Source organism: Staurois parvus, unplaced genomic scaffold, assembly GCF_062004578.1.
Source record: "Staurois parvus isolate SC_StPar_1 unplaced genomic scaffold, SC_StPar_1.0 ptg000303l, whole genome shotgun sequence".
NCBI lineage: Eukaryota > Metazoa > Chordata > Amphibia > Anura > Ranidae > Staurois > Staurois parvus.
Window position 1 is genome coordinate 13,616,183 of NW_028318099.1, and position 13,988 is coordinate 13,630,170.

Below are 13,988 nucleotides of genomic sequence, written 5' to 3' on the forward strand. Positions count from 1 at the left end.
AGCAAGCTGTGACCAATCACAGCTCTCACAGTATTTATCAATGGTTGCAAGAATGCAGCCAGAGAGAAGGAGAAATGATTGCTTTTCCAGCCTTTATGGGTGTAAAAGCAATCAGTGTAGAAAAAAAAAAAATATTCAACAATCCCCACAAGTAGTACAGTGTCACTATGGTGACACTGTACTGCTAGGGTGACAGTATGTTAAAAAACAAATAATATACAAATTGTCATTCAAAGTGTGATAGCACTAAAAGCAAAAAATTGGCCTGGACAGGAAGGGGGTGAAAGTGTCCAGACTGGAAGTGGTTAAGCAGGTCAAATGAAGGACAGAAGGAGGTGAAATGTAAGTCATGAGTCCTCAGAGGTTTTTAGCTTGACACATTGATCACCATAAAATAAAAATTTCCCTGTAAACTATTTGTTAAAACTCTTACACCAACACATGCAGTTTATAATTCAATTCTGTTGGCTCCTGCTCTCTCACTACCGCTTCCCTCAACTTCAGGTCTTTACGGTAAAGAGTTAACAATGACAGTGCAGTCTCCAGCCAGTTTGTTACATTGGAGAAGGGTGGTGGAGTGCCTTGCCATCGTAGGCTACAGAGCTGTGTGCTTCTGTTGATACACAAAGTGTAGGAAGACACAACTCTAGTCCCTGCATGCAATGGTGACTCTATAGCAGTGGTGGCGAACCTATTGCACACGTACCGCAGTGGGCACGCAGAGCCCTGTCTGTCGGCATGCTAGCTTAGTCGCCCCACCAGATGAGCATCGGATAGCAGCGCACATAGGGGCCAATGTGCACAGGCAGTCCATTTACATCCGTCCATCCATGGAGGAGAGTGGGATGTGTCTGCTCTGTCTGCTCTACCCCTACCCTTGATCAGTAGATAGATCCCCCTCTGAGCAAGCAGGCTCCAACAGAGCCTGTCCCGTGCGGAAGGGGCCTAACACACAACAAGAAGTGTCTCCAGAATATCGCACCACAATGCATAGTAGTTTTTTTACATTTATATTTCTATAATACTTTTCTCCCTGGGGACTCAAAGTGCTTAGTTGCTGTTAGGGCTGATGGTGAGACCACCATTTTGGGTGAGCTCGGTAGAATATCATACTAGGTAGAGTTGAAAATATTTATAGGATGGAAGAGCTATGTCATACGGAGGAGGATAAAATGTAAAAATACAGGACAATGTGGTGAAGTTGGTTGAAATTTAAATCCTCTGAAAGATATATGGAACTGATGGGAATTGGGGGAGAAATTTAGAAGCCAGGAGAGAACCTTATGCAGGTCATAGATGGGTCGAAAATCAGCTGTTTTTGTGGCCAAAAAAAAAAAAATCGTCCGATTTTCGCACCGTTAATGGGTTAATTGGTCGGCCATTTTTCTGGATTTTGGCACATTTTTTCTATCGGTAAAGTTGGAAAAAATCAGCCGTATTTGCCGATCGTCCGATTTTCATGGCAATGATGGGCAAATGGGCAAATCTTTTTACCGATAAAAAAATCTGCGCATGAGCCGTGACCGTCAAGAAAAAGAAGAAGAAAAAGAAGAAGAATTCCAGTCCGCTATTATATTTGACATGAAAAAGTATTGTGGTTGCAACAATGTATCTATTTGTATCCAAATAAAAACATATGTATCCGAAATGGATACAAATAGATACAATGTTGCAACCGCTATACTTTTTAATGTCAAATATAATAGCGGAGCTCTCTGAAGGGACAGAAGTAATTAAATGCTGGCTGTAGATGGGACGAAAATCGGCTGATTTTTTTTACTGTTGGTGGTAACGTTGGCCTATTGAACGACTGATTTTTTGTTTTTTGTTTTTTTTTAAACGGCCGGTTTTCGACCCATCTGTGGCCTGCATAAATTGTGAATTTGAGGGAGATAAACAGATAAACATGAGAGAAGATATAGGTCATGAAGAAGATGTGGATGGGGGAAAAGGGGATGGGAGGAGGGGGAAAGGGTGTGTGAGAGGGTATATTGGGGTATTATGGAATGTGTATATGTGAATTATTTTTATAAACATGTTGTTCTTTTTTTACTGGAAAATCAAATAAAAGTTAAATAAAAAAAAAAAAGAATATCATACTAGGGCCAGTTTAGAAAGGAGACAATTCACCTACCAGCTTGTCTGGACCTGGCAGCAGCATGAGGAGGCGGTACAGGGGCCCATGACAGATTACGGGCCTGGCAGCAGCATGAGGAGTCGGTACGGGGGCCCATGGCAGATTACGGGCCTGGCAGCAGCAATGGGAGGCCATACAGCACCCTATGACAAAATGGAACGCACCAGAAGTGTGAGGAGACCTGAAAGTGGCACATGGCAGAGTGTGGCGATGGAGACAGCAGCAATGGGAGGCCGTACAGGGACCCATGACACACTCTGGACCTGGCAGCAGCATGAGGAGGTGGTACAGGGGCCCATGGCAGATTACGGGCCTGGCAGCAGCAATGGGAGGCCCGTAATCTGCCAGCACCCTATGACAAAATGGAACCCACCAGCAGTGTGAGGAGACCTGAAAGTGGCACATGTTTGGGGCATGATTCATGGCGGATTTAGTCAGTTGTGTCAGGAACTGGTGGTTTGAAATCCAGACTAATCCACGCCTGATTCATTTTCACAAACGTGAGTCTCTCTACACTTTGGGTGGACAGACGTGTCCTCCGCGGAGTTACAATACCTCCTGCCGCACTAAACACGCGCTCCGATGCCACGCTACTGGCCGGGCATGACAGCCTTTCAAGGGCAAATTCAGCTAGTTGGGGCCAAAGGTCAAATTTCGTTGCCCAGTAGTCAAGGGGATTGTCTACCTCGGTTGGCAGGGTGCTGTCCAAGTAGGCCCAAGCCTGTTGTTTGAGGTCCTGCTCCAGGTCCACCTGATGCTGCTGCGGCTGGTTAGTAGTTTCCTCACTGCGCTGGTGAAGAAAGCTACTCATCATCGACTGCAGACTGAGGCAGCCGCTGCTGGTGGAGCTGCCACTGCTCCTACCACCCCACCCCTCCCCTGCTGCCATGGCAGTGGAACGCGAGCGCACAGGGCCCACAGTGTCTGAGGATGGACGTTGGCGCAGAAAGGCAGAGACCAACTGACTACATAGATGGTTTTTATAGTACTTTATTTTGGCCTCCCTCTCAGCAGGTGTGAAAAAGGCCACCATTTTTGAACGGTAGCGAGGGTCCAACAAGGTGGACAGCCAAAAGTCATCCCTCTGTCTGATGGTTATTATTCGGCTGTCGCTACGCAAGCAACCGAGCATGCTATGGGCCATTTGTGCCAAGGAATGCGAGGGACTCCCTGCCTCCATCTCCACAGCATACTGCCACGGTGCGTCTGGGTCCTCTGTCTCCTCCTCCTCCTCCTCTACCAGATGCTCCTGCTCCTCCACTCCTGTCCGCTGAGTGGAAAAACCACCCATTTCACTCAATAATTCCTGAGCACCAGTGTCCTCCTCTACCTCCTCCTCTTCTTCCTGTCCTGCCTCCACAGGGGTCATGTGGCGTTGAGATCTGTGCGCCACGTCTACCGCACCCTGACCAGCCATTGTTAACAGCATTTGTTCCAGGACGTGCAACAGAGGAATGACGTCATTCATCCCATAGTCCTGCCGACTCACGAATAGCGTGGCCTCCTCAAAGGGCCTGAGCAAGCGGCAGGTGTCACGCATGAGCTGCCAATGGCTGACATCTAAGTTACACAGGGGAGTACCTTTATCCGCTTGTAACATCAGGAAATCGGTGATGGCCTTTCGCTGTTCGTAAAGGCGGTCTAACATATGTAGGGTTGAATTCCACCTTGTTGCAACGTCACAGCATGAGGAGTCGGTACGGGGGCCCATGGCAGAATACGGGCCTGGCAGCAGCAATGGGAGGCCCGTAATCTGCCAGCACCCTATGAAAAAATGGAACACACCAGCAGTGTGAGGAGACCTGAAAGTGGCACATGGCAGAGTGTGGCGATGGAGACAGCAGCAATGGGAGGCCGTACAGGGACCCATGACACACTCTGGACCTGGCAGCAGCATGAGGAGGCGGTACAGGGGCCCATGGCAGATTACGGGCCTGGCAGCAGCAATGGGAGGCCCGTAATCTGCCAGCACCCTATGACAAAATGGAACACACCAGCAGTGTGAGGAGACCTGAAAGTGGCACATGGCAGAGTGTGGCGATGGAGACAGCAGCAATGGGAGGCCGTACAGGGACCCATGAGAGACTCTGGACCTGGCAGCAGCATGAGGAGGCGGTACAGGGGCCCATGGCAGATTACAGGCCTGGCAGCAGCAATGGGAGGCCCGTAATCTTCCAGCACCCTATGACAAAATGGAACACACCAGCAGTGTGAGGAGACCTGAAAGTGGCACATGGCAGAGTGTGGCGATGGAGACAGCAGCAATGGGAGGCCGTACAGGGACCCATGAGACACTGTGGACCTGGCAGCAGCATGAGGAGGCGGTACAGGGGCCCATGGCAGATTACGGGCCTGGCAGCAGCAATGGGAGGCCCGTAATCTGCCAGCACCCTATGACAAAATGGAACACACCAGCAGTGTGAGGAGACCTGAAAGTGGCACATGGCAGAGTGTGGCGATGGAGACAGCAGCAATGGGAGGCCGTACAGGGACCCATTAGACACTCTGGACCTGGCAGCAGCATGAGGAGGCGGTACAGGGGCCCATGACAGATTACGGGCCTGGCAGCAGCATGAGGAGTCGGTACGGGGGCCCATGGCAGATTACGGGCCTGGCAGCAGCAATGGGAGGCCATACAGCACCCTATGACAAAATGGAACGCACCAGAAGTGTGAGGAGACCTGAAAGTGGCACATGGCAGAGTGTGGCGATGGAGACAGCAGCAATGGGAGGCCGTACAGGGACCCATGACACACTCTGGACCTGGCAGCAGCATGAGGAGGTGGTACAGGGGCCCATGGCAGATTACGGGCCTGGCAGCAGCAATGGGAGGCCCGTAATCTGCCAGCACCCTATGACAAAATGGAACCCACCAGCAGTGTGAGGAGACCTGAAAGTGGCACATGTTTGGGGCATGATTCATGGCGGATTTAGTCAGTTGTGTCAGGAACTGGTGGTTTGAAATCCAGACTAATCCACGCCTGATTCATTTTCACAAACGTGAGTCTCTCTACACTTTGGGTGGACAGACGTGTCCTCCGCGGAGTTACAATACCTCCTGCCGCACTAAACACGCGCTCCGATGCCACGCTACTGGCCGGGCATGACAGCCTTTCAAGGGCAAATTCAGCTAGTTGGGGCCAAAGGTCAAATTTCGTTGCCCAGTAGTCAAGGGGATTGTCTACCTCGGTTGGCAGGGTGCTGTCCAAGTAGGCCCAAGCCTGTTGTTTGAGGTCCTGCTCCAGGTCCACCTGATGCTGCTGCGGCTGGTTAGTAGTTTCCTCACTGCGCTGGTGAAGAAAGCTACTCATCATCGACTGCAGACTGAGGCAGCCGCTGCTGGTGGAGCTGCCACTGCTCCTACCACCCCACCCCTCCCCTGCTGCCATGGCAGTGGAACGCGAGCGCACAGGGCCCACAGTGTCTGAGGATGGACGTTGGCGCAGAAAGGCAGAGACCAACTGACTACATAGATGGTTTTTATAGTACTTTATTTTGGCCTCCCTCTCAGCAGGTGTGAAAAAGGCCACCATTTTTGAACGGTAGCGAGGGTCCAACAAGGTGGACAGCCAAAAGTCATCCCTCTGTCTGATGGTTATTATTCGGCTGTCGCTACGCAAGCAACCGAGCATGCTATGGGCCATTTGTGCCAAGGAATGCGAGGGACTCCCTGCCTCCATCTCCACAGCATACTGCCACGGTGCGTCTGGGTCCTCTGTCTCCTCCTCCTCCTCCTCTACCAGATGCTCCTGCTCCTCCACTCCTGTCCGCTGAGTGGAAAAACCACCCATTTCACTCAATAATTCCTGAGCACCAGTGTCCTCCTCTACCTCCTCCTCTTCTTCCTGTCCTGCCTCCACAGGGGTCATGTGGCGTTGAGATCTGTGCGCCACGTCTACCGCACCCTGACCAGCCATTGTTAACAGCATTTGTTCCAGGACGTGCAACAGAGGAATGACGTCATTCATCCCATAGTCCTGCCGACTCACGAATAGCGTGGCCTCCTCAAAGGGCCTGAGCAAGCGGCAGGTGTCACGCATGAGCTGCCAATGGCTGACATCTAAGTTACACAGGGGAGTACCTTTATCCGCTTGTAACATCAGGAAATCGGTGATGGCCTTTCGCTGTTCGTAAAGGCGGTCTAACATATGTAGGGTTGAATTCCACCTTGTTGCAACGTCACAGCATGAGGAGTCGGTACGGGGGCCCATGGCAGAATACGGGCCTGGCAGCAGCAATGGGAGGCCCGTAATCTGCCAGCACCCTATGAAAAAATGGAACACACCAGCAGTGTGAGGAGACCTGAAAGTGGCACATGGCAGAGTGTGGCGATGGAGACAGCAGCAATGGGAGGCCGTACAGGGACCCATGACACACTCTGGACCTGGCAGCAGCATGAGGAGGCGGTACAGGGGCCCATGGCAGATTACGGGCCTGGCAGCAGCAATGGGAGGCCCGTAATCTGCCAGCACCCTATGACAAAATGGAACACACCAGCAGTGTGAGGAGACCTGAAAGTGGCACATGGCAGAGTGTGGCGATGGAGACAGCAGCAATGGGAGGCCGTACAGGGACCCATGAGAGACTCTGGACCTGGCAGCAGCATGAGGAGGCGGTACAGGGGCCCATGGCAGATTACAGGCCTGGCAGCAGCAATGGGAGGCCCGTAATCTTCCAGCACCCTATGACAAAATGGAACACACCAGCAGTGTGAGGAGACCTGAAAGTGGCACATGGCAGAGTGTGGCGATGGAGACAGCAGCAATGGGAGGCCGTACAGGGACCCATGAGACACTGTGGACCTGGCAGCAGCATGAGGAGGCGGTACAGGGGCCCATGGCAGATTACGGGCCTGGCAGCAGCAATGGGAGGCCCGTAATCTGCCAGCACCCTATGACAAAATGGAACACACCAGCAGTGTGAGGAGACCTGAAAGTGGCACATGGCAGAGTGTGGCGATGGAGACAGCAGCAATGGGAGGCCGTACAGGGACCCATTAGACACTCTGGACCTGGCAGCAGCATGAGGAGGCGGTACAGGGGCCCATGGCAGATTACGGGCCTGGCAGCAGCAATGGGAGACCCGTAATCTGCCAGCACCCTATGACAAAATGGAACACACCAGCAGTGTGAGGAGACCTGAAAGTGGCACATGGCAGAGTGTGGCGATGGAGACAGCAGCAATGGGAGGCCGTACAGGGACCCATGAGACACTGTGGACCTGGCAGCAGCATGAGGAGGCGGTACAGGGGCCCATGGCAGATTACGGGCCTGGCAGCAGCAATGGGAGGCCCGTAATCTGCCAGCACCCTATGACAAAATGGAACACACCAGCAGTGTGAGGAGACCTGAAAGTGGCACATGGCAGAGTGTGGCGATGGAGACAGCAGCAATGGGAGGCCGTACAGGGACCCATTAGACACTGTGAACCTGGCAGCAGCAATGGGAGGCCCGTAATCTGCCAGCACCCTATGACAAAATGGAACACACCAGCAGTGTGAGGAGACCTGAAAGTGGCACATGGCAGAGTGTGGCGATGGAGACAGCAGCAATAGGAGGCCGTACAGGGACCCATGAGAGACTCTGGACCTGGCAGCAGCATGAGGAGGCGGTACAGGGGCCCATGGCAGATTACAGGCCTGGCAGCAGCAATGGGAGGCCCGTAATCTGCCAGCACCCTATGACAAAATGGAACACACCAGCAGTGTGAGGAGACCTGAAAGTGGCACATGGCAAAGTGTGGCGATGGAGACAGCAGCAATGGGAGGCCGTACAGGGACCCATGAGAGACTCTGGACCTGGCAGCAGCATGAGGAGGCGGTACAGGGGCCCATGGCAGATTACAGGCCTGGCAGCAGCAATGGGAGGCCCGTAATCTGCCAGCACCCTATGACAAAATGGAACACACCAGCAGTGTGAGGAGACCTGAAAGTGGCACATGGCAGAGTGTGGCGATGGAGACAGTGTCAGGGATCCTACAGCGGTAGCCTCTAGCACTCCACAGACCGGATTCCCCCAAGGCGCGGAATCTAAGTCCCTACCTGCTTGTTCACCAGGGCCCCTGATGGTGGGGATGGACTTGGAGCAGGCCGAGACCAGGTCGCGGCCCTTGAGTTCACCCAGCTGTGGTAGAAGCACCGTTGGAGGTGTATAGCAGGTGAGAGTCTGATGTGAGGAGGTCACAAGAGCAGCGTCAGGCAGGCTGGGTCGGTAACAGTGTTGGCAGCGTGGTACAAAGTCAGCAGGCAGAGGAATAAACTGGTCACAAGCCGGGTTCGTCAACAGGAGATCAGAACGTGCAGGGTTAAGCAGGAGAATGGTCAGACAAGCCAGGGATCAGAGCAGGAGAAGACAGCAGTATCAGGAACAGGCTGGGTCGGCAACAAGGTATTCAGGAACACTGGATCAAACAGGAACACAGGTAACAGGTAAGACCATACGGCACTTGAGCATTGCAAGAGCTGGGTTTAAATAGGCCCCCCAACTCCTGACAGGCGCTCCTGGGTCCTAGTGCCTGCCCGGCGCCGTCATCGGTGACAGGCGCACCTGGGTCCTAGTGCCTGCCTGCCTGTATGTCTTGTCAGGATTCTACGCATGTGCAGATTCGATCGCCGAGGTGATCTTCCCATTCCCTGACATTGCCCCCCCCTTACGGGCAGCCTCCGGATGCCCACCCGATTCCTCCTTTGTGGCTGGCTATGACGGAATTCTCGTACTAATCTGGGGGCATGGACATTCTGGGCTGGTTCCCACGAATTCTCCTCCGGCCCAAAGCCTTTCCACTTGATCAGGTATTGTACCTGACCACCCCTCTTCCTACAATCCAAAATTGCCTCCACCTCGAATTCCTCCTCCCCGTTGATATCTATAGCTTCTGGAGGTCTAGACCTGCGGTCTAAAAAGGGGTCTGGAACTGCAGGTTTTAATAATGATACGTGGAAGACTGGATGTATTTTGAGGGACTCGGGGAGAGTCAGTTTAAATGCCACTTCATTAACCTTGCGTTCTACTGGGAAAGGTCCCACAAATTTGGGTGCCAATTTTCTGGATGGGCATGTCAGTTTTAGGTTGGCTGTTGACAACCAAACCCGATCCCCAGGGTGTATGACCAATTCTCCCTTCCTCCTCCTGTCACAAAACCTCTTACTGTCTTCTTGGGCCTTAGCCATTGTTTCCTGTAATACCTTGTTATTGGTAGTAAAGAACTCTAAGGTGTCCTGGGCTGCCGGGACTGAGTTCTCAGGAACCAGGTCTGGCAGGAAGGTAGGATGGAACCCATAATTGGCAAAGAATGGGGATTGGTTGGTGGCGGAATGATTCACATTATTATATGCAAATTCTGCCATTGGTAGAAGTGTCAGCCAGTCATTCTGCAGGAATGATGTGTAGCATCTCAGATATTGCTCGAGAGTCTGATTGGTTCGTTCTGTCTGCCCGTTTGTCTGGGGATGATATGCTGACGAAAAAGATAACTTAATCTCCAGCCCCTCACATAGCGCTTTCCAGAATTTGGACGTAAATTGCACCCCCCGGTCTGAGACAATCTCTCTTGGCACTCCGTGAAGCCTCACAATCTCTCTAATGAACACTTGGGCTGTTTCGGAGGCAGATGGTGTCTTGGCTAGTGGAAGGAAATGGGCCATTTTAGAAAGGCGATCCACTACCACAAAGATCACGGTGTGATCTTGCGAGGGTGGCAATTCTACAATAAAATCTAAGGAGATCATACTCCAGGGACGGTCAGGTATTGGTAAAGGTCTCAATAGGCCCCAGGCCTTGTCTCTGGTAGGTTTATTCCGGTTGCAGATGGGGCAAGATCTCACGTACGCTTCACAATCCTTGGCCATGTTTGGCCACCAAAATGTGCGTCGTGCCAGATCTATAGTCTTATGTATCCCAAAGTGCCCCGCTAGGGGATGGTCATGGCAGTAACCTAACACCAGGGACTGGACCTCCTTGGGTACCATGATTTGTTCCCCCTTCCAGAAGAGTCCCTCCTTATTCAGTAGGGAGACTCCAGGCAGGTCAGAGACCCGGGTGGAAGCAGCCTGCAATTTAGACAACAGCTCAGATTGAAGCAGTAGGAAGCTACCTGCTGGCAGGATGGTGTCTGGCTGGGGGTTCTCTCCAGGGTCCTCAAACATCCGGGAAAGAGCATCTGGCTTAGTGTTTTTTGACCCAGGACGATACGTTATGTGTAGGTTAAACCTTGCAAAAAACAATGCCCATCTGGCCTGGCGTGGACGGAGGCGTTTAGCGGTTTTCAAGTACTCGAGGTTTTTGTGGTCGGTATAGACCAGAATGGGATGTGGGGCCCCCTCTAGCAGATATCGCCATTCCTCCAGAGCGGTCTTAATGGCCAGTAATTCCCGATCCCCAATATCATAATTCCTTTCCGAAGGGGAGAGCTTCCTAGAAAAGAAAGCCACTGGGTGCATCAGCTCTTTGGCCCCTACCCTCTGTGATAACACTGCTCCTACAGCCACTTCCGATGCATCTACCTCTAGTATGTAGGGCAATGATGCATCAGGATGGTTCAGAATGGGAGCCGTTGTGAATAGCTTTTTCAATGCCTTAAAAGCTGCCTGTGCTGCTGGGGTCCATTGGAAACGTACTCCCACTTTGGTGAGCTGAGTAATGGGTGCTACCAGGCCTGAAAAGTTCTTTATAAATTTTCTATAAAAATTGGCAAACCCAATAAACCTCTGGACGCCCTTCTTATCCGTGGGGGCAGGCCATTCCAGGATGGCCGAGATCTTTTGAGGGTCCATAGCGATCCCCGTGGTGGAGATAATTAGACCAAGAAATGAGATGCTTTTCTGTTCAAAACAGCATTTCTCAGCTTTAGCGTAGAGTCCATGCTGACGGAGACGTTCTAGCACACTCCTAACATGTCCCCAATGTGCTTCCAAAGACGAGGAGAATATCAAGATATCGTCCAAGTAGACGATTACAAAAATGTCAAGGAAGTCCCTGAAAATGTCGTTGACAAAGTGCTGGAAGGTGGCTGGTGCATTACATAACCCGAAAGGCATGACTAGACACTCAAAATGCCCGAACCGAGTGTGAAACGCCGTTTTCCACTCATCCCCCTCACGTATCCTTACCAAGTTATAGGCACCCCTGAGATCCAGTTTAGAAAAAATGGATGCTGATTTTAACCTCTGAAACAACTCTGGAACCAAAGGAAGGGGGTAGCGGTTTTTGACCGTAATCTTGTTGAGGTCCCTGTAGTCAACACAAGGTCTCAGGGAACCGTCCTTTTTCTCGACAAAGAAAATCCCTGCCCCGGCCGGTGATGTGGAAGGGCGGATAAATCCCTTACGGAGGCTCTCATCAATGTATTCTTTTAGTGCCCCTAGTTCTCGCTCAGATAGTGGAAAAATGCGGCCAAAAGGGATTTCTGAACCTGGGAGCAGATCAATGGGGCAATCATATGCTCGATGTGGGGGAAGAACTTCTGCCCCCCGTGGACTAAATACATCCAAGAATTGGTGGTAGGCCGCAGGCACAATTTGGGCTAACTCGGCATCAGGGCTTACAGCCAGTAGGGCCTGTGTATTTAATGATAACTTAGATAAACAATGTTCCTGACAGTATTGTGAGGGAAACTGGACTGACCCGGTCTTCCAGTCAATCTGGGGGTCGTGAGCTCGTAGCCAGGGGAGCCCCAGAATAACTGGAAATAGTGGGGACGCGATGGCGTCCAAACGGAGGAACTCCTGGTGATGTCCCGCCACTGTGGTGTGTATGGGAGGAGTCTCCCGATCTACCGTCCCCGATTTTATTTGAGACCCATCTGCCAAGAAAATATTCAACCCATGTTCTTTGGTGAGTAACGGTATCTGATGCTGGGTAGCAAAACTGAGATCAACAAAGCAGCTACATGCCCCGGAGTCAATAATAGCCGTCACCTGTATGCTTCCTCCTGGGAGCTGAAAAGACACAGGTACAGCCAAGTGAGTGGGGTTGCCTGTGCACACAGTAGATATATTAGAGAAAATAGAGGACTTACAGTATTTCTCCGGACAGGAGCGCACCATATGACCCGCTGCTCCGCAGTACAGACACAGGTTGTTTGCCCGACGCCTCTGTCGTTCCTCAGTAGAAAGGGAAGGCCGCATCAAGCCGAGTTGCATAGGTTCGGCTCCCTCTGACGGCTCTGGGCCCCGATTGCCGACACTGACCCTTGGCATGACTGGTACTCTTGGCAGCATCCATGAGGTTCTTTGCCCCTGGCTGAACCTCTCCTGTCTCCTTTCCCGCAGTCTGCGATCAATTTGGATCGCACGATCTATTAGACCTTCCAAGGAGTCTGGAACCCCTATTCTTGCCAATTCGTCCTTCAGTGGTTCCGACAGTCCCAACCGGAACTGGTGGCGCAAGGCTGCGTCGTTCCATTGTGTATCTCCACTCCAGCGCCTAAACTCCGCAGCATAATCCTCTGCAGCCCGGCGTCCCTGTTGTAGAGAATAGAGGGCTGCCTCAGCCGAGGCAGCTCGATGCGGGTCATCGTACAGCTGTGCCATTGCCTTAAAGAAGGTGGCCACAGTGTTCAAATGTGGGTGGTGGGCCTCCATCAGGCGATGGGCCCATCCCTGAGGTTCGCCCTGCAACAGGGATATAACAAATCCCACCTTCACCGATTCTGAAGAGAAGGTCCGGGGTTGCAGGTCAAAGTATAGCTGGCAGGAGTTTTGGAAGGCCCTGAACTTCCCTCGATCCCCACTGAACCGCTCAGGGGTCGGTACTCTTGGTTCTGGCGGAGGAATTGTAAATGCTGCTCCAGTGGAAGGCCCTGCTGAACCCGTGGCGGGAGGTGTTCCCACTGAGCCCAATGTTGTGGGTGTTGGTGCGGCCAGGCTCTGAACCTGTCCCTCCAGGTGCTTGTATCCCTCTTCCAGGGTCTTCACCGCTCGTGTGAGTGCTGCCAGATGTTGGCACATCTCTTCCCAGGGTGAAGGTCCTCCTCCAGACTCTGTCATGGCCGTATGGTTCTGTCAGGGATCCTACAGCGGTAGCCTCTAGCACTCCACAGACCGGATTCCCCCAAGGCGCGGAATCTAAGTCCCTACCTGCTTGTTCACCAGGGCCCCTGATGGTGGGGATGGACTTGGAGCAGGCCGAGACCAGGTCGCGGCCCTTGAGTTCACCCAGCTGTGGTAGAAGCACCGTTGGAGGTGTATAGCAGGTGAGAGTCTGATGTGAGGAGGTCACAAGAGCAGCGTCAGGCAGGCTGGGTCGGTAACAGTGTTGGCAGCGTGGTACAAAGTCAGCAGGCAGAGGAATAAACTGGTCACAAGCCGGGTTCGTCAACAGGAGATCAGAACGTGCAGGGTTAAGCAGGAGAATGGTCAGACAAACCAGGGATCAGAGCAGGAGAAGACAGCAGTATCAGGAACAGGCTGGGTCGGCAACAAGGTATTCAGGAACACTGGATCAAACAGGAACACAGGTAACAGGTAAGACCATACGGCACTTGAGCATTGCAAGAGCTGGGTTTAAATAGGCCGCCCAACTCCTGACAGGCGCTCCTGGGTCCTAGTGCCTGCCCAGCGCCGTCATCGGTGACAGGCGCGCCTGGGTCCTAGTGCCTGCCTGCCTGTATGTCTTGTCAGGATTCTACGCATGTGCAGATTCGATCGCCGAGGCGATCTTCCCATTCCCTGACAGACAGCAGCAATGGGAGGCCGTACAGGGACCCATGAGAGACTCTGGACCTGGCAGCAGCATGAGGAGGCGGTACAGGGGCCCATGGCAGATTACAGGCCTGGCAGCAGCAATGGGAGGCCCGTAATCTGCCAGCACCCTATGACAAAATGGAACACACCAGCAGTGTGAGGAGACCTGAA